Genomic DNA, 21,138 nt, shown 5'->3' on the forward strand with positions numbered 1-21,138 from the left:
GGATGAGATGGATGTGAACGTTTCTTCGATGATTCTTTCCCTCCAGCTCTGTTTTTCTGCTAATTATTCTAGAGACCCGAGCAAAGCTTTTGCATTCTGGACCTCCGCTCTCTGCTCTGTTATTTACTCCTGTGGTGCCTGAAGTACCTCAGGGAGACAGCTGCGGCATTTGCAAGAATCCTGTTTCATTTCCAGCATGGGCTGGGGTCTGCTTCCCCCGCCCACCGAAGCCGCCCCTTGCGGACTGTCCGTCCTCTCAAGGAGCCCAGACCCGCGAGCTCCCGTGGGGGCCGGCAGAGCCTGGCCGCGGCAGAGACGGGTCCCTTCACCACATTACTCATTTTGAAAATTCTCTGCTGATTTAAAATCCACTCCTGCTCACTTCTGCAGCTGCTCGTCTCCGAGGAGCTGCACTGGCTTACTTGACATTAAACAGGAAAAATAAGGAGAGGAAAAACAGAGCGTGAAGGGAGAAGGGACAGGAGATACCGGAGAGGCAAAGGAGGTGGAGACGGCCATCCTTGATGGCTCCCAATCCTTTAATTCCAACAGAACGAAAGGGATTGGGATTTTGAAGACAGAACAGGGGAGACATTCAGCGTTGGGGCAGAAGAGTTTTCTAGAAGCCTGGCCAGGGAGAAACTCTGAGCACACGGAGGGAGGGAGAGGATTAAGATATATCCCAGGTTCCCCGGAGGTCCAGAGTGGGGAGGACATGTGGACTCTGTGCCTTGTGGGGAGGGAAGCAGCTCGCAGGAATGAAGAGCTGAGAGGGGTCCATTTTTACTGGTTTCCCAGCTGTAAGATGTACATAACTGTGGCTTTTCTCTCCGTTTGCATCTGCAAGACTTCAGTAGTTGATGACCGATAAGAGTGGCTCTGCGAAGGCAGGAGGGTCTGGTTTCAGTCCGTCCTTACCCGCAGCATTAAAGGCGATCGGTCCTTCCCCAGGAGGTTTATCTGGATTCCTTCTAGCCTTCTTCTTCCCTTCAGAAATCTTCCCGTTAAGCCAGCCCCACACCCCAGGAAGGCACTGTGAGGACTCACAATGCTGAACATCTTCTGGGGAAAATAGAGGCCACCACACCTTTAACCAGTTCTCTGAAACTGATACATCAGATGCCAGCTGTGCCTCCGGATGGAACGAATGAGTGAGCGCTCAAATCTCCCTTGAGATTCTAACAAATCATGAGAGCCCCCAGGGCCACGGAGGCTCCTGAGCCAGGTCCCCCCATGGCCACCTGGGTGAAGCAAGGTCCAGCTTGGGGACGGGATATAACCAAGGTCCCGCGGATAGCAGATAGCAAAGGGAAGACGGGAGGGCTTAGCATGGCCTGACCGAACCTTCTTTTGCAAAGTGGCCTTACGCCCCAGGGCAATAACTAAAACTGGAGTTACGAAACTCACGCCAGTGCCTGCAGAGCTGGGCCAAGGTGGGCCTCCTCCCAGGGCTGGGGGTGGTGGGGAGCCTGTTGGAGGGGTTGGGGGAAATGCCTGCTCCCTGCAGGCAGTCTCTGCTCCTGGAAGAAGATTCCAGGGCCTGGGCTGAGCACACTCAGTTCTCTTTTCCCAAATCAACCCATCCTCGGCCACTCCAGCTCCCCTTGAGTGGCACGAATATGGACGCAGAGGGAGGCCAAGGGTTTCAACAGTTGGGCTTCCTGACATGGAAGAAAACATTGCAGTGTAGAATACACACAAGGACACGTACCCGTGAGAAGCTTGGAGAAGTCTTGGGTCAGTCCTGGCCCATCAGAACCTTCTTCAGCTTCTCCTTCCTCTCAGTTCTCAGATTCCTCCCAGACAGTGGAGATGGCGGGGAAGCTGTGCCACTGCAGGCACGCCACCTCCCTCTCAGGGTCCCTGTCGCTTGGTCTTCAAAACGATCCGCCTCACTCCCAGGCTGTCAGAGGGCACTGCATGGTGCTGCCCAGCCCCTGATAAATTCTGCCTGGTCTGGCCAGTTTTATTTAGTCCAGGCAAAGAGGTACAAAATGAAATACTGGCCTCTTGCAGGCTTATTGTGCAGATTTGACCAAGGGAAGAATGTAGCCTAGAAATTTTATTTATGACTCTGCTCCTTATGGGTACTAGTGTTCTTAATGTCCACTGCATCAGCCCGTAGCCCAGCAGAAGATGTCTGGGTCTGGGCACGGTGCCTTGCCCATGTCTTGTGGGTTGATGCCAGTCAGCAGAGCCAGTAAGATTCCGTTTGATGATACTGGGAGTGGTGGTAAGAATTCACCGTCGAGATCTCCCCAAATCCTGCGAACCATATTATAAATGCCCTTCTCCGCCCTGGAGAGAGGAGGGGAAGATTATTGGAACACTTTAGGATCATTTCCTACAGGGAACCGAGGTGGTTTTTGCATTTTTAAAGTATGTTTGTAATCTTAGCTTACAATCATATTACTAATGATTTTCCCGCTAAGACGTAAAACCCAGGCTGAGCGTTATTGTAAAGACCAATAGAACAGCTCCGTGTTTTACTGCCTGCCAAGACCCTCCCTGGGGTCTGAGTCCCCAGCTGCTAGTGAAATGACATTAAACCCCAAACCTCTGTAAATATTCAAGGTCACAGCTTTACTTAGTGTTAATTATGTCTTCAACTGAACAATTAAAATAACTGAAACTCAAGCTAGCCTGTGTTGGGGGGGGGGGTGGGTGGTTTCTTTCTACATCCTTTCAGTTCACTAAAAAATTTTCATGTAGGGGCCAGTCCTGTGACCAAGTGGTTAAGTTCGTGTGCTCCGCTTCGGAGGCCCAGAGTTTTGCTGGTTTGGATCCTGGGTGAGGACATGGCACCGCTCATCAAGCCCTACTGAGGCAGCATCCCACATAGCACAACCAGAAGGACCTACAAGTAGAATATACAACTATGTCCTGTGGGGCTTTGGGGAGAAGAAGAAGAAGAAGAAGAAGAAAACAATTTTCATGTATGTTGTTGACAGTACAGATGTGAGGGAGAATTCAAATTCCTTCTCAGAAGACGCTGTAGGGTGCTGGTGCTAAGCACACGGTACATGGTAACCTCTCATCCAACCTTGGCTTCACCTTGCTAAGAATTTGAGAAAGTGTACTTCCGGGCTGTTTCCTGGAGCCACAGGATGTTGGACGTGTGTGGCACTCCAGGCCGCCATCTTGGTGCACAACTCTGGGTGACACCTATGAACTAAACAGGGGAAGCGGGTTGGGAGGCATGGCAGGGATGGGGGTGACATGGGAAGAGTCATGTGTTTGGCTGGTGGGAGCTCTATTTTCAGCACAGATTCCCAGCAGCAAGAGAAGCTTCCCAATGAAGTTTCAAGTGAGCTTCCCGTTGCCACACCTTCTTATCATGGTAGAAATGGAGTTACCAAGACAGAACCAGGAAAGAGAAGGAGGGGCAGCCCTTGAAGACGGAACTTGGAGTAAACTCGTTCACTATGTCCAAGAACGCACTTGAACAGTGTACAGCACCCCAGGGCAGAGGGGCCAAGAGAACTTCAGTGAAAGGTGGTCTGTTTGCACACCTTAGAGCTTTCTTCCAAGGACAGCGCGGTAGCCTTCACAAAGCCTCAGGGCCACTGAGCAGTGACACTGCAGCTCGCTCCACAAGGAGCCTCCTGAAGTCACTGGTCTCAATGGAACCTTCACACCAAGGACGGCATGCTGCTGTCCTGAGACCCAGGTGGCCCGTCACTCAGAGGAGGGAGGGGAGAGCGCAGGGGTGGCACTTCACAGCCCAGTGACAACCCACCTTCCCTTAGCCTGCCACATCACCTCAATGAAACAGGATGTAAGTTAGTGACGAGGACCCTATTCTTACCAATTTAACGTAGAATACATGTCATTGCATTCATCTTTGTGTTGTGTTGGTTTTAATGAATATTTTTTAAAAAGTTAAGTTCTTTCACTGGTACATTCAGTATCTTGCTCTCTGCTCCTTTTTCTCCATAGTACTCAACTTCCCCAGCCATGATTCTGCTACCTGTGACGTTTCTAATGTCTGATCCAAGCATTCAGCAGAGATAAGTCTCATTAAATTATCTGTTTCTCGAGGGACCATCTACAAATTACTTTTTGTGTTTTGGACAATCCTTTGTTTAAAAACTCTGCTTTGACCCTTGAAGCAGACTCAGTGGTACACCCAAACGTTGACTCTCCCTCACACTCCTCAAGACCCCTGACAGGCAGGGCCATGTGACCACTCCAGCCAATGACCTTTGAGAGGAAGTGACAACAACATTTCTAGGCTGAAGTCTAGAAGTGGAGAGACACCCCAGTCTGTCCTCCACTGCCCCAGGTGACTGGAATGGAATGTCCCAAATGGTGCAGCTGCAAGCCCGTGGAGAGTCTGCCAGCCTGAATCCTCAGTGACTGCATGGAGAGGAGCCCCAGCCAACCTGAATGAGCAGGAAGCACGAACAAGATGCAAACAACTGTTGCGTTACATCATGGAGATGTTGGGGCTTGTTTGTTGTTGCGACCAAATCTCACTGGCTCAGACTGAAACAGCCCTGAAATGAGAAGGAAGACAATCTAATAACACTTGGATGGCTCTCATCTTGTCCTGGAGCCTCAGACATACACACTTGGCTTTGTGAAATGGGTATTTGCTTGAGAAAATGGTCTAAAGGGAGTCCTTTCGGCTTCATTTTTAGAGGAGCTCAATTTCTAACAGCACTATTCACCAAAGTTTTTTTATAAACCATCAAACCTTTCCAGGGTGTAACCATGGATTCATTTATTTGCTTACTAATGTGGATCTGGGCATAGCAGATATCCTTAAAGTAACTCCTATTGGATGTTGAAATGGTTTAGTCATTTTGCGTGTTCCCAACCCATTATTTGAATCCTTGTCTTTGGTTCAAGGTGTATTAGCTTATTTTCAGCATCCTGCCTCTGTTTCTGGTTTTGTTGAAGCTTTCTTCTCTCTACTGACTTTCCTCGTCTGTTTTTGCTTGAAGGGTAGTGTTTTATTTTAAACTGTATTCAACCTGAGTTCTTCAAAACTACACAGAACGTCTGCATCATATCTATTTATTGACAAAGCTTGATTAAAGAGTCTGGAAGAGAAGGTAGATTTCTGGATCTCAGATTATAATAGACGGCTGAATTCCCTCGGAAACATTGACACTGACCCTGTCGTATATTCATGGGGTCGGTCTTAGCAAAAAAAGAATGACTATAGGCTATTAATAAGCTGGAGTTCAAATGGTCGTTAAATGTATTACAATGGGCGGAGAAGGCAGGGGGTCGGGGGGATTCCCACTTAAAGAGCAAGAACTCTTGATTTCACCAGAAATATCAGAGCAAATATTTGGAGACTTCATTTACTCAGCTTTGATAATAACTCCAAAGTCTTGTTCCCTATCTGTGGGTCTTAGCTCTGCAATCTTTCAAATAAAAGTAGTCCTTTCTGGCTTCCAAACTCAGGAATATTGTTGCAATCAATGAAAACAATGCGTGGGAAAACACACAACTCTGCATACCACACGTGCTCTGTGATTCCCACCAGTGACCGCCCAGGCTGATTCTACCGGAAAAGAAGAAACCGGAAGTGTCCTTTGACACGTGAGCCATCAATGACGTCCTTTTAAGAAGAGGGATTCCAGTGTCCTCCTTGGGCAGCTCCCAAGGCTGCAGCAGGTTCCAGGGGGCAAAGAGACTCCTTCTCCATCTGCTGCCCAGTCTTTGACATCCCCAGAGATCCTGGATTCTGCAGAGGCATCGAGGGGGGAAACTGAGAAGTCACCGCTACAGGAGAAGCCGGGTCAGACTGAGCTGTCGTCTCAGTGCCCTCAGGTTACACTGATTTCTGTGTGATGGGCCAGTTAGAAACAATGTGAGTATATAATTCTACCCTCAAACCATGGATTCAGTAGATAATGACTTGAGCAAACTTGGGACAAAGGTGACCCTTCTTGTGTGTGTGTCTATATATGGTATATATATATAGATGTATGCACCATATATATATATATATGTATATATATAGTATATGATGGTCCGATATACACACACATATATAAATGCTATATATTACCAAATATATAAATACCAAATATGTATAAATACCAAAGGCACCAAAGCCACTGCCGACCTCCTCTGCCCCTCCCCTCCCTGTGTTTCCTGGTCTAGACCCGAGCTCCACGCATGGTAGAGATTTGTCATCGAGTGGTTGCACTTCAAAGAAAACTCTATTTGCATTTATCCCACAAAATTAGGCTACTTGAATTATTTAACCCGCAGTGTATAGTCATCCCCAGTCCCAGTGAAGTCAGTACGTACAGCACAGAGCAGGATTCTAGTCCTCACACGTCAGTGGCCTCATTTGTTAATGACTGCTCTGAACCTGAATGTGTTCACTCCAGAGTTCTTACACTAAGTGAGCAGCTACTATGTGCCAGGTGTACACCCAGGCTGTACGCTCACAGCCACAGACCACAGATCTCTGCGGGACGTCGCAGCTCAGGCCTGGGTTGCCCGTGCAGCAGCAGAGCGGGTGCGCGTGGGAGCCAGGCAGAAGTCAGCGCTTCCCCATCGTGACACCCAGGGAGCATTTTTGTTTGTTTTCAAATGTTTTGCTCCCCCAGGCCTCAGCCTAGGAGGAGCTGATTACCAGCCTCCGATTTCATGGAACCTGCAAAGAAGAGGGAACACATTCTATACGCCAAACAGTCTAGGAAATGGTTCCCACTCAGCGTTTTTTCCAGAAATGTACGTACACGTGCAGTCATTTCTCATTCATGTCATTTTTTGTAAAAACTCACTGTTTAGGAAAATGCAGCATAATTCAGGGTTCTTTTCCCTACTCAAACATATTTGGAAAACAAAATAAATTCCATAAGATTTATTTGAGTATGCAGTAATTTATAAATGTAGGATTTCAATCTAGGAATATTGAATTTTTAAAAATTGAGCAATAATGAGCATATTTCTGAATTTCTTTACTTGACCCTAAGGGTCTAGAGCCTTCTGGGACGAGGGCATTACTCTAAATTCTCACATCAAGGTCAAAGCCGGGAAGGCTCAGGCGAGAATCTGTCCCCCAGGACCTGCCCCTCCCCGGTCAGAACCACTTGTGGGCCCCCGAGGCTTGTGGGCTCCAGGTGTTCAGGGTCAGCTCTGAGACACACTGGAGCGTGAGAGGAGTGGTCTGTCAAAGTCCTTCCCCTGGCAGATCTACGAGGCGTGAGAGCAAGGGAGACCACTTCAGCCTGAAAGAAGGAGGCCGGGTCGTGAAAGGCACGTGGAGGCCCAGAGATGAGATAAAGGGGAAGTTCAAAGGCGGGGGGGGGGGGGGTCACCCTCAACTGGCTGACAGCACCCTCCCTCTGGGAGCCTGGGCGAAGGTGTGCGAGTTGGATGCCGGAGGACAGGGGCTGGCACATTTTCTAGGCAGAACGGCCAGTCCCAAAACCCCCGCTGTTCTTGGCGTCTTTGCTGCCGCTCCCACTCTCCGTTTGCCTTTGGAGACACTGAGCCCCTGTTCTGCGGAGCTCACCAAGAGGTCTTTCTGTCTGGATTAGCAACCACCGAGTGCGGGAGAATCGGGCTGTGCAGAAAAAGCTGTCATTAATGCAAGTGCGAGAGTTGAGCCTGCTGAAGTGTAACAGTGGGATTTTTCATGGACCGTTTATCCATCCTTCTTCCACTTGGCCATAAGTTGACCATGTATCTAATCTTCTTCAGCTCTTGGTGGCCATTAAAATGTGCGCATTCTGTTTTATTTCGTCATGTGGTGAGGTGTTTCTGGGTACCCGTGGAACCCATCCTGCAGCAGCCACACACAACTTCCCTTGGGACCCAGAGTCTTGGCTCCAAACGGGCAGTTGCCTGGCCACCAGCAGGATAGTCGGTCCCAGCAGCAACACGGCCTGTCCGGCCTGGGGTCACTCGCTCATCCTGACCTGCTTCTCCAGCTGATTTTACCTGAACTTGGGCGAAGTCTTCAACACTTGTGTTCTAGTTGGTTTCTAAATATGATGTGTTTCCCGAACAGAGATCAGTTTTATTCATACGGGGCCAAAGTTGTGAGAATATGGAATGGGCTAAAAGTAACTGAATCCAGAGTTTGGGAAGGAAAGGGCTTGTCTTTGCTGCCAAAGGGGTGGGTTAGCCAAGCCCCCAACCACTCTCCCGACAGCTGGGCTATCCATAGCGCCTAGAAGTACATCCTCCACGCCAGGCCCCCCTGTGTGCTGTTGGTTTTTCCAGATCAATCACACTTCACCAGCCTCTGCCAAAACCTGGCTTCCCAGAGATTTGTGGGACTGGGCTTTGGTTCACAGTGGGTGTCTTCGCATTTCTTGGTGAGGTTTCCGCATTCTTCTGAATATGCGTGCATATATGCATAATATTTTTAAAGCAGCATATTTTCTCTGGGTCGTTCAAAGAAAGAGTGCCCAGTAAAATAGATTTAGGTGTAGTGATTTCTGTAAATCGTTTTGCATTTTAAAAATTGCCTACTTTTCTGAAATTAATTTCGGGAACTAAAAGCTGGCAGTAGTTATGGAGAGCTCGTAGTTAGAGCCGATTCATTACTGGAAACAGTTTTCTATCCTCCATTTTTCGCTGTTCATGAGAAACAGTCTCAGACATGTTCTTTCACGCTTTCCCGACTCTGTGCTCCCCCTAAGAGGTGGGGCAGCACACTCTTCCGACAGCAAGCGCCTGGGTTTGCTTCCCAGCTCTTCCTTCTTCAGCTGTGTGACCTGAGCAGTTTGCCACCTCTCTGAGCCCCGGTGGGTTTGTGTTGAAATGTGGATGGGAAGGCTTCTCCTTCAGGAGACTGTTGAGAGCCTTCAGCAGATTCCCGTATATAAAGCCAGCCGTCATTCCCAGCTCCTGGCACCCCACTGTCGCTCCAAATGTGTGGAAGACTGTTCTTAATAAGCCCAGTCCGCACTCTACTGGACCTGCCCTCCCCGAGGTCACCTGGTGACCCCCAATTGCCAAGCCCAGGGTCCTAGTTCGCCTCGGCCAGGGCGGTCCTCCCTCCAGCAGGGGGTGCTGCTAGCCGGCTCCACCTGGTGCTTCTTACAGACTGGCTGTGCTCCGGCCCCACCTCCTCTCCCTCCGTGTGCCCCCAAATGTCTGTATCCCCCAGTTCTGTCATGGCCAGGAAGCACAGAGCTGCAGAATGAGCCCTGGACTTGGGATCCAGTGGCCTGCGTTCAAATCCTTGCAAAGCAAGTTGCCTGTTTCCTCAAACCTTCAAAGGGGAGGGTGATGTTGGCCTTGCTCATAAGCTGGGTCCGAAGTCCCCAGCCCAGTTCTGGGGTCCCTGCTGTGTGAACTTAACCTTCAGGTTGTCCCGAAAACCCTACCACTCAGCCCTACTAGGTCTAGTCTTATTATTTCCCCCCGAAGTGCCTTCTCTCACGCTCCTTATTTAGTTCCTGGGGTCACAGCCCTTTCTATTGTTCAAGTTGGACCCCTAGGTCCCCCCTCGCCTTTGCTGATTCTCCAGCACTGCCGTTGTCTTCCCTTGGTCTTCGGCCTCTTCCTCCTAGACCGCTGCAGGGGTGCCCCACCCAAGGCCCTGCCATGGGGGTCTTTCCCCTTCTCGCCAGCCTTGGGCCTCACCAACAGTTATCTCTGCAAGCAGATCTGATCCTACCAGGGCCCCATGAGGCTTGTCACTGCCTCCCCGTTGCCCTGTGGGGTCCTGCCAATCTCTGGCCCCTCCCCAGAGTCACCACTCACCATTGCCCCCAAATCCTCGCCTTCCTCAGCCCACCTCTCATGGGCGCGTGAGCCCTCACCTATGCCAAGAGGGCCTGCTCACCCCTCCCGCCCTGGGATCATCCTTGAAGACCCGCTCCAGCCCCTGAGTCTGTGAAGAGCTCCCCAAACCCCCCAGAAACTTAATTGTTGCCTTCTCTCTGCTTTTATTAGGAATCTTTTTATACCACTATTATAGCACGTATATTTTGCTCTAATCATTTATATTTCTAATATATTTATATATATAGGTCTTTATGTCCCTTTACTGTACCTTCCTTAGAACCCATTACACTTCTGTGATAGTCACTTGTTTTGTTGTCTGTCCCCAAATGAACTATGAACTGGTGGAGGACGGTGCCTCAGGGTTCTCATCACATGCCAGCATCCCGCAGAGCGCCCAACAGAAGCAGAACTTCGATTAATGTTCTCTTGAGCTGATGCTACTGTCACGGGAGGGTTGCGTCTTCAGATCCTCATTTGTCAAATGTGTAAACATTTAGTAAGTCACTGCCCCTGGTTTGCCATGTGACAGGTGGTATGGGAGTGAAGTCAGTCATATGAGAGGAGGGATGTCAGGCCCGGGGCTGGCAGACCTGTGTTCTGGTGGTGATTCTGCACCCGCCCGGTGACTTGGGATGTCACCCCCAACCCCAGCCGCCCTCTCTTCATCTCTGGAATGACTTCGCTGGATGGATTCTCTCTGTAGGCACTTCCTGCCCCACCAGCCTGAAATAGGGCCCTGCTGGGTGATTTTTCATTCCGCCCTCTTCCACTGGTGAGTTTTATTTGGAAGCTGAGTTTAGTGACATCTGGAGAAGCCATAATTCACCGGGTGAAGTCGTTCCTAGATTTGGAGCCCCCACGTCCCGGGAAGAGGCCGCATCCTCTCCTGTTATCTGGTTCCTCAGGACCGCTAGCCCTCATTATCTTGGAACTTGGGAGTGCCCTTCACAGCGTCCTGTGACTCATGGAGAAGAAATGGGCCGGCCTCCCTCCGAGGAGAGCTGGACCGGCTGTACACGGAGGAGCGTCAGCGGGAACACTGGGCCTTCCTGCCTTGGCTCCCCAGGGAACGGAGTGGAGTGGGCTGGGAAGGCCTTGGGGTGCTGGGGTGGGCTCTGCAGGATGGGTCTCTCCAATGCCATGACACGGGGAGGCCCCAAGTAGAAGGGACCTGAAGCAGAGGCAAGCGTGCCCTCTCCCCAGGCTGTTCTCAGGCTGACTTCTCCTTGGCAGACAGGCCATTCCAGACACAGTCAGCCTGAATCCCTGAAGCCAAGCCCGAGGAGAGAGAGAGAGACAGAGAGGGAGAGGGCTGCTTCCAAATTGGCGTGAAGTTCTCACTCCCCTGGAGGAGCAAAGCCAGCAACTCCACTGCGAGCCACCAGGGAGCTGTGGAAAACGAGCCCTGGCATCGTAAAGACGGTCATTGCAAACAGGATTCCTCTTTCTCACGCAGGCAGGCGAGCCCGGGGTCAGACGCCTGAGTCACGGTGCTCGGAGAGAGGGGCAGCCTGTCCTGGCCTACCTCCATCCTACCACCTGCCCCCAGACCCCCAGATCCTGAATGCAGGTGCCTCATGCAAGTGGTGTCCACAAGCACGCAAGCAGAGGGGGACCAGAGGGCACGGGAAGTGTCAGTGGCACTGGCCACAAACAGGCACAGTCCCTCCAGAACACACAGCCCCGTGCTGGTGTCAGAGCAGCCTTCTCAAACATCGGGCTCCTATCTGAATGCACCCGAGCCGCTGGTCCTGGAAGGCCGTGAGGTGACCTCAGAGCTTTGCAGACCGGGCAGCACCCTGCGCATTTCTCTGCAGGGCCAGCAGAAGCCCATCAACGCGCTGGGAGTGCTAGGGGCTTTGTGGCTACCACGGGGGCCTCCTATGCACCCACCCATTCCCGGGAAAGCTGGACTCACCAGAGGGGAATGGGCCAGGCCCCACTCAGCAGAGAGGTCCTGGATCTTAACTCTGACCTGCTTTGCAGAGCGCCATGGTTTCCTTGCTGCTCACTGGCCTAATGAGAATCACATGGCTATGGCCTCTGTCCGACTCTTTGACAAAGGGCCCAGGGGCCAGCAAAGAGACACAGAGTGTCCTGCCTATAACAGCCACTGCTTGGTTCAGGGACCACTTACAGATAGTCCCTTAAAGGTAGCAACATCCTCGGGGGCGGGAGGGACCAGACAAGGGAACAAGGTGGCCAGGGCACAGCGGTCCAGAGGAATGTGGCAAAAACAAATTGATGTCACCCGTCCAAGGGCTTCTTGACTTTTGTTTGCCTGAGAGAGAGAACAGAGTTTGCCTTTTGTCCGATCCTCCTCAGCCCCAGCATCATCCCGTAGGAATGTTCCCAAGATCTTTAAACCTCTTTAAAAATCAAGTTGTCATGAACAGCGTCCGCCCTACGGAGGCGGCTTCAGCACCGTCTGCCGTTCTGGGTTTTACAGTGGATTCGCAAACACTCATCGGTGGGGGGGTATGTTTTGTCTGGCACTTCGATTTCTCTATCCAGCCCCCCGCTCTGGGCTTCCAGGCCCAGCTCGCAGACAGGAGAGGTGCACAGAGGTTGGCGGGGGGGGGAGGGAGCCTGGACTGTGAGCACATCTGCCTTTGTCCCTCAGGAGGCCCCCACGTGCCGTCCTCATCCTGCCCAGCACCCAGCAAGGACAGCTGGACACCCCTTGTCCCCGATCTGCCAGGGAGTGTGGCACCTGTCCCTGGGCAGGCGTGCCTCTGCCCACTAAGGGGCAGTCCTGTCTGCAGCCTATCGCTCTCCCAGTTACCCTGGCCTGACTGAAGCTCGCTGCGCCCAGGTCTGGTCTGGAAGGAAGCTTCCCGTTCTCTCCTCTGAAAGCAAAACCTTCATTTCCTTTCACCCCTGGACAACGCATTTGTCACAGAGACAACCCTTGGGGCAAGGCAGCTCTAGGGGAGCAAGCTTTATGCCAGCTGCCTGCTGGCACTGCCCATCCTGGCCGGGCCAGCAGTGGGTGGGGAGGCTGCCCAGAGCTGGCCTGCATTCAGTGCCCAGTGGTCTCTTCAAAGCCCTTACCCAGATGGAAGAAAATCTGATCGGCTGGGCGGGTGACCCTTCTCAGAGTCCCCAGGGGCCCATCGTTAGCACCCCTGCTCCCCGCCCGTTTGGGTGAGTTATCACCGAGGTGCAGCCAGACCAGCTGGACACAGGCTGGCAGCACAGCTGTGCCCACTGCGTGTCCCGCTCTCCCCTAAGGCTCCCTTTCTGCTTGAGGCTTTTCCCAGCGGGACCTGGGGCCTGTGTGTCTGGGGTTCCCAGGCAGAACTATAGCCGGATGGTACAGCCTCAGAGCCTGGCTGCCAGCGGTGGAACCAACCCCCAAAAGGGAGCATCAAGATGCCCCAGTTCTTGTTCCAGCCTTGTCTCTCGACAGTCGTGTGTCCCTGGAAAGTCATAGCGCGTCTCAGCGGCAGTTTACCTCTCTGAACAGGGACGTGAGTATACAGGCTGGGTGCGCTCGCCCAGTTCTTTCTGCTCCAGCAGCATCTTAGAAGAGCTGGGACCAGATGTTGATTCCTCGGTTCAGGGCGATCCCTGCGGTACTTCCCACAAGCTCCCGTGTGACGCTGACACTGCTGGTCCGGGACCACTGTTTGGGTACCAGAAACTCAGGATGCAGGTGAATCAGAGAGTGCATTGTGGAGGGAGCGATTCTGGAGGGAGTCTGGCCCTTCCCTCCTGGGTGACCATTGCCACTGGTGTCCAAGCTCTTCTTTGCAGTCCCTCTTGCCACAGGTATTTATTGAGCATCTACTGTGTGCCAGGTGCTGTTCTAGACTCTGGGGACCCCGCTGGAGAGGAAACAGCATCCTGCCCTCTAGGCAAGGCCCCTAGCCTTCCTTGTGATGTGGTTTATGGAACCCTCACAGCACTGAGGCAGTAGGTCCTAGTGTGACCCACATTCAGTGTTTCTTCAGATGAGGAAACTGAGGCCCAGAGGGGTGAGCCACTTTTCCAAGACTGCCCTTCTTGTAAGTGGCAGCGCTGGGATTCAGCCCAAGGCCTGTCCCCTCGGTTCCTGTCTTACCAAGAGCTTGCACAGATGGCTCGGGGAATTGCGCTGCCCGCTCAGTATCTACTGAGATGTGTATTCATAGCCCTTCTTGGACCAGATTTCCAAATGTCGACTGTTCAGCCTTCCTGGAATAAACCTACTTGATTATATGGGATCGATTCTTTAAACACAGGATCTGACTTGATTTGCTAACGTCATCCTTAGCATCTTTGCGTTTAGAGTCCCAGGCGACAACATTCCAGCTTTTGGTTCCTATGCCATTTGGCCGGGAGTCAGAGTCATGTCCGAACTTTATGGGGGCAGCTGTGCGTGTGTGGGGGCAGTGGGTCTGTGGAATTTATCGGTGCATTTCTAGAGACTTTGCTGTGAACCTAAAACTGCTCTGAAAAACAAAGTCTTCAAAAAATAAATAAGTAAAAAAATAAAAATAAATAAAATAAGATGGGAAATGTTTCCTCATCTGTACATTCTGGAATAGCTTAAGTAACATAGATAGGAATGATCCATTCCCAGAGGGTTCTAGTTAGTGCTCTTATAAGACAATCTGGTTTGCTATTCTTTGTGGGGTAGATGTAGATCTTTGATAATCAGGTCATTTTATCCCATAGTTATTGATACATTCAGATTTCCTAGTTTTTCTGGGGTGAGTTTGGTAAATTGGACAGCACAGTGACCAAGAGGACCGCCCACGGATGGGACTGCCCTTCTCCAACTTTGCTCCCAGCACTTACTCTCCCTGCGGCTTCGGGCAGGTGGGAGCTTGGGGCTCCTGGGGACCCACAGGGGTGCCGCCACTTTACTTTCAGCCTCCAAGGAGTCCCCTTCCTGTTCTTGTTTTTTCCCCCGCGTTCCTACTGGTTTGTTCGTTCCGCAGTGGGAAGGTTGTTGGATTTTTTGCTGCCATACTGCAGAGATAGAAGCCCTGGTCCCTTTTTGTCTGGATGCAAGACTTTTTCCAGGAGTGTTTCCCCAGAAGTGGCACCTGGGAGGTGCATTTTCTGAGGCCTTAAAGGCCTATCGTGTTTCTTCACTCCCCCGACGCGGTCGATGGATGGGCGGTGTGTAGCCTTTGAGGGATGCTATTCTTTTCCATGGAAACTCTAGATGTCCTGGGACTGTCAGTTAGCTGGTGGCCCTGGCAGGTGGTCAGCCACCCCAATTTGGTTCATTTTGCGTCCGGAAGCCTGCAGGAGATTTTTCTCTCCCCTTGGAATCCGGAACTTTCTGTGTGATGTGGCTCGGTTGCCATCTTGTGGGTTTTCCTTCCCAGAACTCAGTGTTCCCTTTTCTTCTGATGCCATCTGTCTTTCTAGAGTGTGGGGACAGTTCCTCCTTGCCTCCCTCGGGGCTGCGTCTGCTCCCTCCCCTCCACGTCTTTTGTCCTTTGCTCAGAAGCTGGGAGACCTCCAAAAGTCAGCCCCTGATTGATTAATTTTTTCATCAGTGTCTGTTTGCTTCCATAATTGTTTAAAATTTCCACTTCCATACTTTTTGCTAAAAGAGTTCCATACTTTTCTCTTGCAAAGCAGACTATTCCTATTTTTCCACGCACATTCCTCTGGCCTCTCCCCAGACGACAGAGTCCGCTGTTTTGAAGGTTTGATGCCTGTTCTCAGGCTGTTTTCGAGGCACTGGGCCTGGCGATTTCCCCTGCCTGGTCCTCTGTCGCCTGATATGAATCATAGTTTATTGTTGACTCATATTTACAGGATGTTTGATTGATGATATGAAGTTGGTTCTGTCCCTCCAGCCAACTCCTGGGAGCCACGTTCAAATGGTCAGGAGGCTGTGTCCATGCGTGGGAGGAGATGGAGGCCCCGGTTGAAGGACAGTGCTCACAAATGCCCAAGAGGGAGGGGGTCTGATCTGTAGGGGATGGGCAGGACCCACCAGGGCAGGGGGCAGCTGTCAGCTTCTCCACCACTGTGCTCATTACCATTCTTCTCTATCTGGCTCATCCCCCGACCTCAGCCTGCCCAGGAGCCCAGGAATTGAGGGGTCTTTCTTTTAAGGAAGGAAGGAAGGATGTGTGGACAGATGGATGGACGGTGGATGGATGGATGGAAGGACAGAAACAAGGAAGAAGGAAGGAAGGAGAAAGGGTAGATGCGTGGATGGGTGGAAGGATGGGTGGGTGGGTGAGTGGGTGGGTGGATGGATCATGGATGGAAAGAGGGAAGGAAGGAAGAAAGGAAGGAAGGAAGAGTAGATGGATGGATGGAAGGAGTGAGGAAAGAAGGAAGGATGGATGCACGGGTGGATAGATGGAAGGACGAGTGGGTGAGTGAGTGGGTGGGTAGATGTGTGGACGGTAGGTGGGTGGTTGGATGTGTGGGTGGATGAATGGGTGGACAGTTGGAAAGCCTTATAATAAAGCCTTCCCCCTTCAGCTCACCCTGCCTCACTTTCTGGAGATTTTTCGTTGATGTTTCTTTCACTCCCTGTGTTGGGACTATGGGATATGGAGTCAGATAAGCCCCTTTGCTGCATAGCACTGACAGCCTGGTGTGGGAGAGAGCAGGAAAGGCCTCCCTCCGTCCAGCTGCTGCTCTGCAGCTCCGCCTGCCCCCCTCCCCAACTAGGCAGGCCGAGGTAGAGAGCAAACCACAGGCAGAACCCACGCATGCACAGGCTTTCAGGTGGCTCCTCTAGGCGGGAGGCAGTCCTGGGCCCCAGCTGTTTTACATTTGTTGCCGAGAAGGCTGCCCATGTCAGCAGACATGGCTGGGGTCAGGGTGACATCAAGGGGGCTGGGGCCCTGAGGCTCTCGGTCAAGAAGACTAATGAACCTGCCACTCTTTTCTACCAGAGCCCTGGGCCCCCGTGGGCGTGCAAAGCTAACCCTGAAACGCACCACGACGGGGGGACGGCCCCTGGCGTTCTCGGCTTTTCAGGGACGATACTGTATTTCCCCTCGGAGGGTTGGCGCAGCTCGTATATCAAAAACTGGAGTAATTATTTCCTCCCACTGAGGAAGGCTTCCATTTAGCTTTCTCTAGCTGCCCCCCCTTATTAATTATCTAATTACAACCACATTCTCCGAGAGAGCAGCCTTTGACTTTCTGCCCAGGACCACTTAGAATGGCTGACATATTTGGAGCACTCTGAACTTGAAAAAAAAGAAGTGTGTGTGTGTGTGTGTGTTTCCGTGCATGTGAGTTTTAGGGAAAATGTGTGTTAGCCTTTTCAGGTCTTTGTCTTGATGCAGCAAAGGTTTCTAGAGTTCCCTGAGGAGCTAGGTTCAATGTGGAGGGAGCCGGGGCCATGGGCAACGGAAACACACGCCGCCTGCTGCCCACTGCTGAGCAGCTCCAGGCTCACCACCCACACTGACACACACACACACACACACAGACACACTCTGCTGAGGATGTCACCCAGCGCCCTGTCAGAAATCCTTCTGGGCCTTTCCTCATCCCATCTCATGACCTGGGGCGCCTCTCCTTGACCTCTTTCCCCAGCAGCAAATTCCTCACGGTGCCCCATCCAGCAGCTTCCTCCTGGGTGAAGCCATTCCTGACTCCCTCCTCCCTCCCCCAGCCCTTGTTGCAGACCTCGACTGTCTCAGCACTTAGTCCACAGCCAAGAGAGCCTTTCCAGCAGCTGCCCTGCCCCCCGGGGCACCTCTAGGGTGAGGACACGTCTCCCCCACATCAGTTTAGCCCCGGTGGCAGGGTGGGCCTGGCACACAGCGGGCCCTTAGGGGATTCTCCATGAACGGACTTGCCTCCTTTGTGTTCTGAAGGTTGTCTGGTTATTGACGTGTTTGTTCACCAGACGTGGAAGTGAGTGCCACGTGCATCAGGCCCTGGGATGGGCACTAAAAATACCAAGGGACCCAAGGCACCCACTGGCCCGTCTTGGAGAATCTGCAATAAAGTTCAGAGTTTCCTGGGAGGATAATGCCGTAAATTTGGGATTGGTTGCAAGCTGGCCGGGTGTGCTGTAGGACGGGGGTCCTGCAGGGCTGGGCAGTCAGCAACCTGCAGCCCCAGAACAGTAGGTGATAGGCCAGAAGTTGCCCTAGCCATGAGTTGCCGCCTTGGAGCAAGGTGGGGGGCCCCCCTGTCCTCACCCTCAGTACCTTCAGCCTCCAGGTGGAGGACCTGTCCAGCACGTCTAGAAGCCCTTGACCAGCTATTCATGCCCAGCGACGTTTTCCCTGTATCCCTGTGGTCCCCACCACCGTGACTTACGACCTTGGGCTAGCATAGCAGAGTCACTTTCAAGTCTGGCGATCAGACACCCAGGCCTGAGCTTCTTTCCAGCATGTCTTCTCTAGCGAGCCTTGTGGGCACAGACGGCAGCTCGTGAGGTCTGGGAGGCCCCACCTGCTGGATCCCTCCTGCACGTGCCCAGCATCCCTCCACCAGGTCTGCTGTCTTAAACCCCTCCCTTTCGGCAACAAGCTTCAGTCCCAACCACACCTTCAGTATGTGGGAAGGCAGGGGTATTTCAGGCAGAGCACCTGGCCCTTGTCAATCAAATTGACTCCAGACCTTCTGGCGGAGTCCCATGGCGCGAGGCGGTGGAGGTGCGAGGTGGTGAAGGTGGGACGAGAGGCTGTAAGTAACCCCTGGGAAGGGTCTTTCACCAGGCTGCTCTGCAGAACGAAGACGGCAAACTGGGGGCCGGAGGCAGGTCTGGCCACAGCCACATCTTGATTGATGCGCGTGTGCTTTACAGATCAATTACATGAGCTCGGGGGCCTTGTGGTGACGGGACAGCTGTGCATCTTGATGGTGACACAGGATGCTGGGATCGACACGTGATGAAATGGCCTGGACCTGCACACAACACACATACTACACACACACACCACACACATCACTACACACACCACACACACACCACACACACACACCACACACACACACATGCGCACACACACGAACACACGAGTGAAATGCGATGAGCTCTGGACTATACCGCTGTCGATTTGCTGGCTATGATACTGCACTAGACTTGTGCGGGATAGCACCACTGGGGGAGTTGGGGTGAAATGTACATGGGATCTCCCTGTACGTTTTTTTCCAACAACTTCCTATGAATCTACAATTATTTCAAAAGCACAAGTTAAAAAAACAAAAATCCCCCCTTGACAGCTCGTGCCCCAGCGGACGCCCCATTTCTCTGCATCCTCACCTCCCACCCCTCTCATCCCTCCACAGGTGGGCTTTGCTTTCCCCCGCCCAAAGTCCCAGCGGCCGCCTCACTGACACTCCTTCACCTCAATGGTCAGGGCTGGTCCTCTCTACGGGACCTGCCCAGGGAGCCGCTCACCCCCACGGTCAGCACGCAGGGGTCTGCAGAGACCACTGGGGAGAGGCCATTGGCGGGCGCTTAAGGCAGGAGATTGGGGTCCTTGGGGGCTGCGAGCAGCAGGAGAGGGCCCCTGGGGGCAGTGGCTTGCAGACTCCTGTGGCCCTGGCACCTGTTTCTGGGGGGAGGACAGGGAAGATGCATGCATAAGATCCTGCCTGCTGTCTGCCAGCACCTGTGCCGTCAGCCTCAGGGGTCCCTCGATGAGAGAGGCCCCGTGCCCCCCGGATGCCCAGGGACGCAGCGGCGTCTCAACCTCCCTCTTCCTTGTCTTCCAGACTGTCCCGCGGGGCTGAGGCGCAAGTGGACTTGGGATGCGTCCAAGTCTGTAACTTCTGCAACCTGAACAACCTCAAGGCAGCCTCCCACCTCTGCTCTCCAGCAAAACGTTCAGATGAGGGGACAGCGGCAGCCTCGAACGGAAGACCCGGCCTGCGCAAACTCCTCCCCCAGAGACGGTCCCCACAGAGCAAGTGGCACTTACGGTCCGTCTTGCCGGTGACATGCTCATTGTCCTTCTCGCCACTGTTTGGATTTTTCTTCTGAGTTTTATTTGTTTGTTTTTTTTTTGTGGGGGGGGGGGGAATTATTCTTTCTGAAAAATCTCTAGATTCAGGAACCCATTTAAGAGGATTGGGATTTTGGGTTTGTATTTCCCTCTACGTGCCTTTTTTAATGTATATTTTTTTAATAAAACAGAGATGCATTCCTGTACAATTCTGTTTAAACTGGACCAAGGCTCTCAGATAAAGAACCTCACAGTCCCTTGCTGCCCCCAAACCTCTGCATGATCGTTTCAAGTCAGCCTGGAATTCTGCTCACACCTCTGCCCTTTCTCTTTCTCCGTGATTCGCTCAGCTAACCTTTTTTTTATATATATATATTTTCTGTTTCAGTGTATATGTTGCTTATTTGTTTTATTTATTGAGATATTTTTAACAAGCTCAGTGACTGCAATGTGGCTATGTATACTGCTCCCCCTCCCAGAAACAATAAAGATGTGCGTGCAGCCCCGATCTCCCATCTCTTCTCTTCTCTACTTCACGGCATGAGAAACGGCCCGAGAAAGTTGGAAACGGTCACAAAAATGACTATCGTTTCACTTTAAAGGGGATGAGAAAGGATGTGAGACATTTTATGCCACACATAAACTTTCTAGAAGTTTCTAGAACTTTCTAGAAGCTACCAACTCTAATGTGGTTGAGAGTGTTAACAGACCCAGGCCTGGAAAGCAGGTGAGGTTGGCCTTAGCCCCTTCTATGGGCCCATCTTCTCAACTACTGCCTCCTCCTACAGATTATGCTCTCCAGACCAGTTCCTGTTCTTTAGGTCAAGACTTGCCCATCCTGCGTCCGTTCTCTGCTGTCCAATGCCAGCTCCACAGAGCCTTGCCCACCCCAGGTTGAATTCCTAACTCTCCCCAGACATGACATTCATGTCTGGCCTTCACCCTTCTCCAAATGGGTCGCAGGCTCTTCTGAATACGTCCAGCCCCTGTGTTGACCGTGAGTTCACATGCAACTGCCCAGACCCCAGAGCCTTGTAGACACAGCGGGGTGACATTAATGAGGGAGCACTTGCCTGTACATGTAAGGGTGGAGCCCTTGCTCGGAAACCCCAGAAAGGCATAGTCTGCAGCCGAGGAGAATCTGGCTGGGGTCTGGTCCAGGTGGGCAGGAAAATAGGGCAGACACATCTCCATGAGGGGCAGGGAGTCCCACATCCCACCTGCTGGCCTCCTTGCCATGTCCGTGGACACTGATGGTGGTTGTAGGTGGCCCCCAGGTTGAGGGTTTCCAGCTGGAGAACTACAAGTCACCAGGGCACCACCCTGAGCCACCAGAAGCATGTCTCCTTGGGGACATCTGCTACCAGGGTATGTTGCATGGAGCCCACGGATGAGAGGCCACATAGACCCCACGCAGCTTCCAGACAGGATTCCAGGGAGTGGGGTGTGTCTGGAACCACTGAGGAGGCCTGGGAACCCTCTTTCTTCACTCCTACTCCTGCTCCCAGGCCCTACGGGAAGGGCGGGAGCCCCGAAA

At 52.3% G+C, this 21,138-nt stretch overlaps 1 protein-coding gene across 1 annotated transcript in view; it reads left to right on the plus strand.

The window, feature by feature from the left end:
- The window catches only part of TWIST2 (twist family bHLH transcription factor 2), a 51,561-nt gene extending 31,452 nt beyond the window's left edge, over positions 1 to 20,109 (plus strand). The window contains exon 2 of the mRNA XM_070618793.1: positions 19,372 to 20,109. The gene's annotated coding sequence lies outside the window, so the exon portion shown is untranslated. The remainder of the gene's footprint in view (positions 1 to 19,371) is intronic.
- Positions 20,110 to 21,138: the final 1,029 nt, after the last annotated feature.

Source organism: Equus przewalskii, chromosome 5 (genome assembly GCF_037783145.1).
Source record: "Equus przewalskii isolate Varuska chromosome 5, EquPr2, whole genome shotgun sequence".
Classification (NCBI taxonomy): Eukaryota; Metazoa; Chordata; class Mammalia; order Perissodactyla; family Equidae; genus Equus; species Equus przewalskii.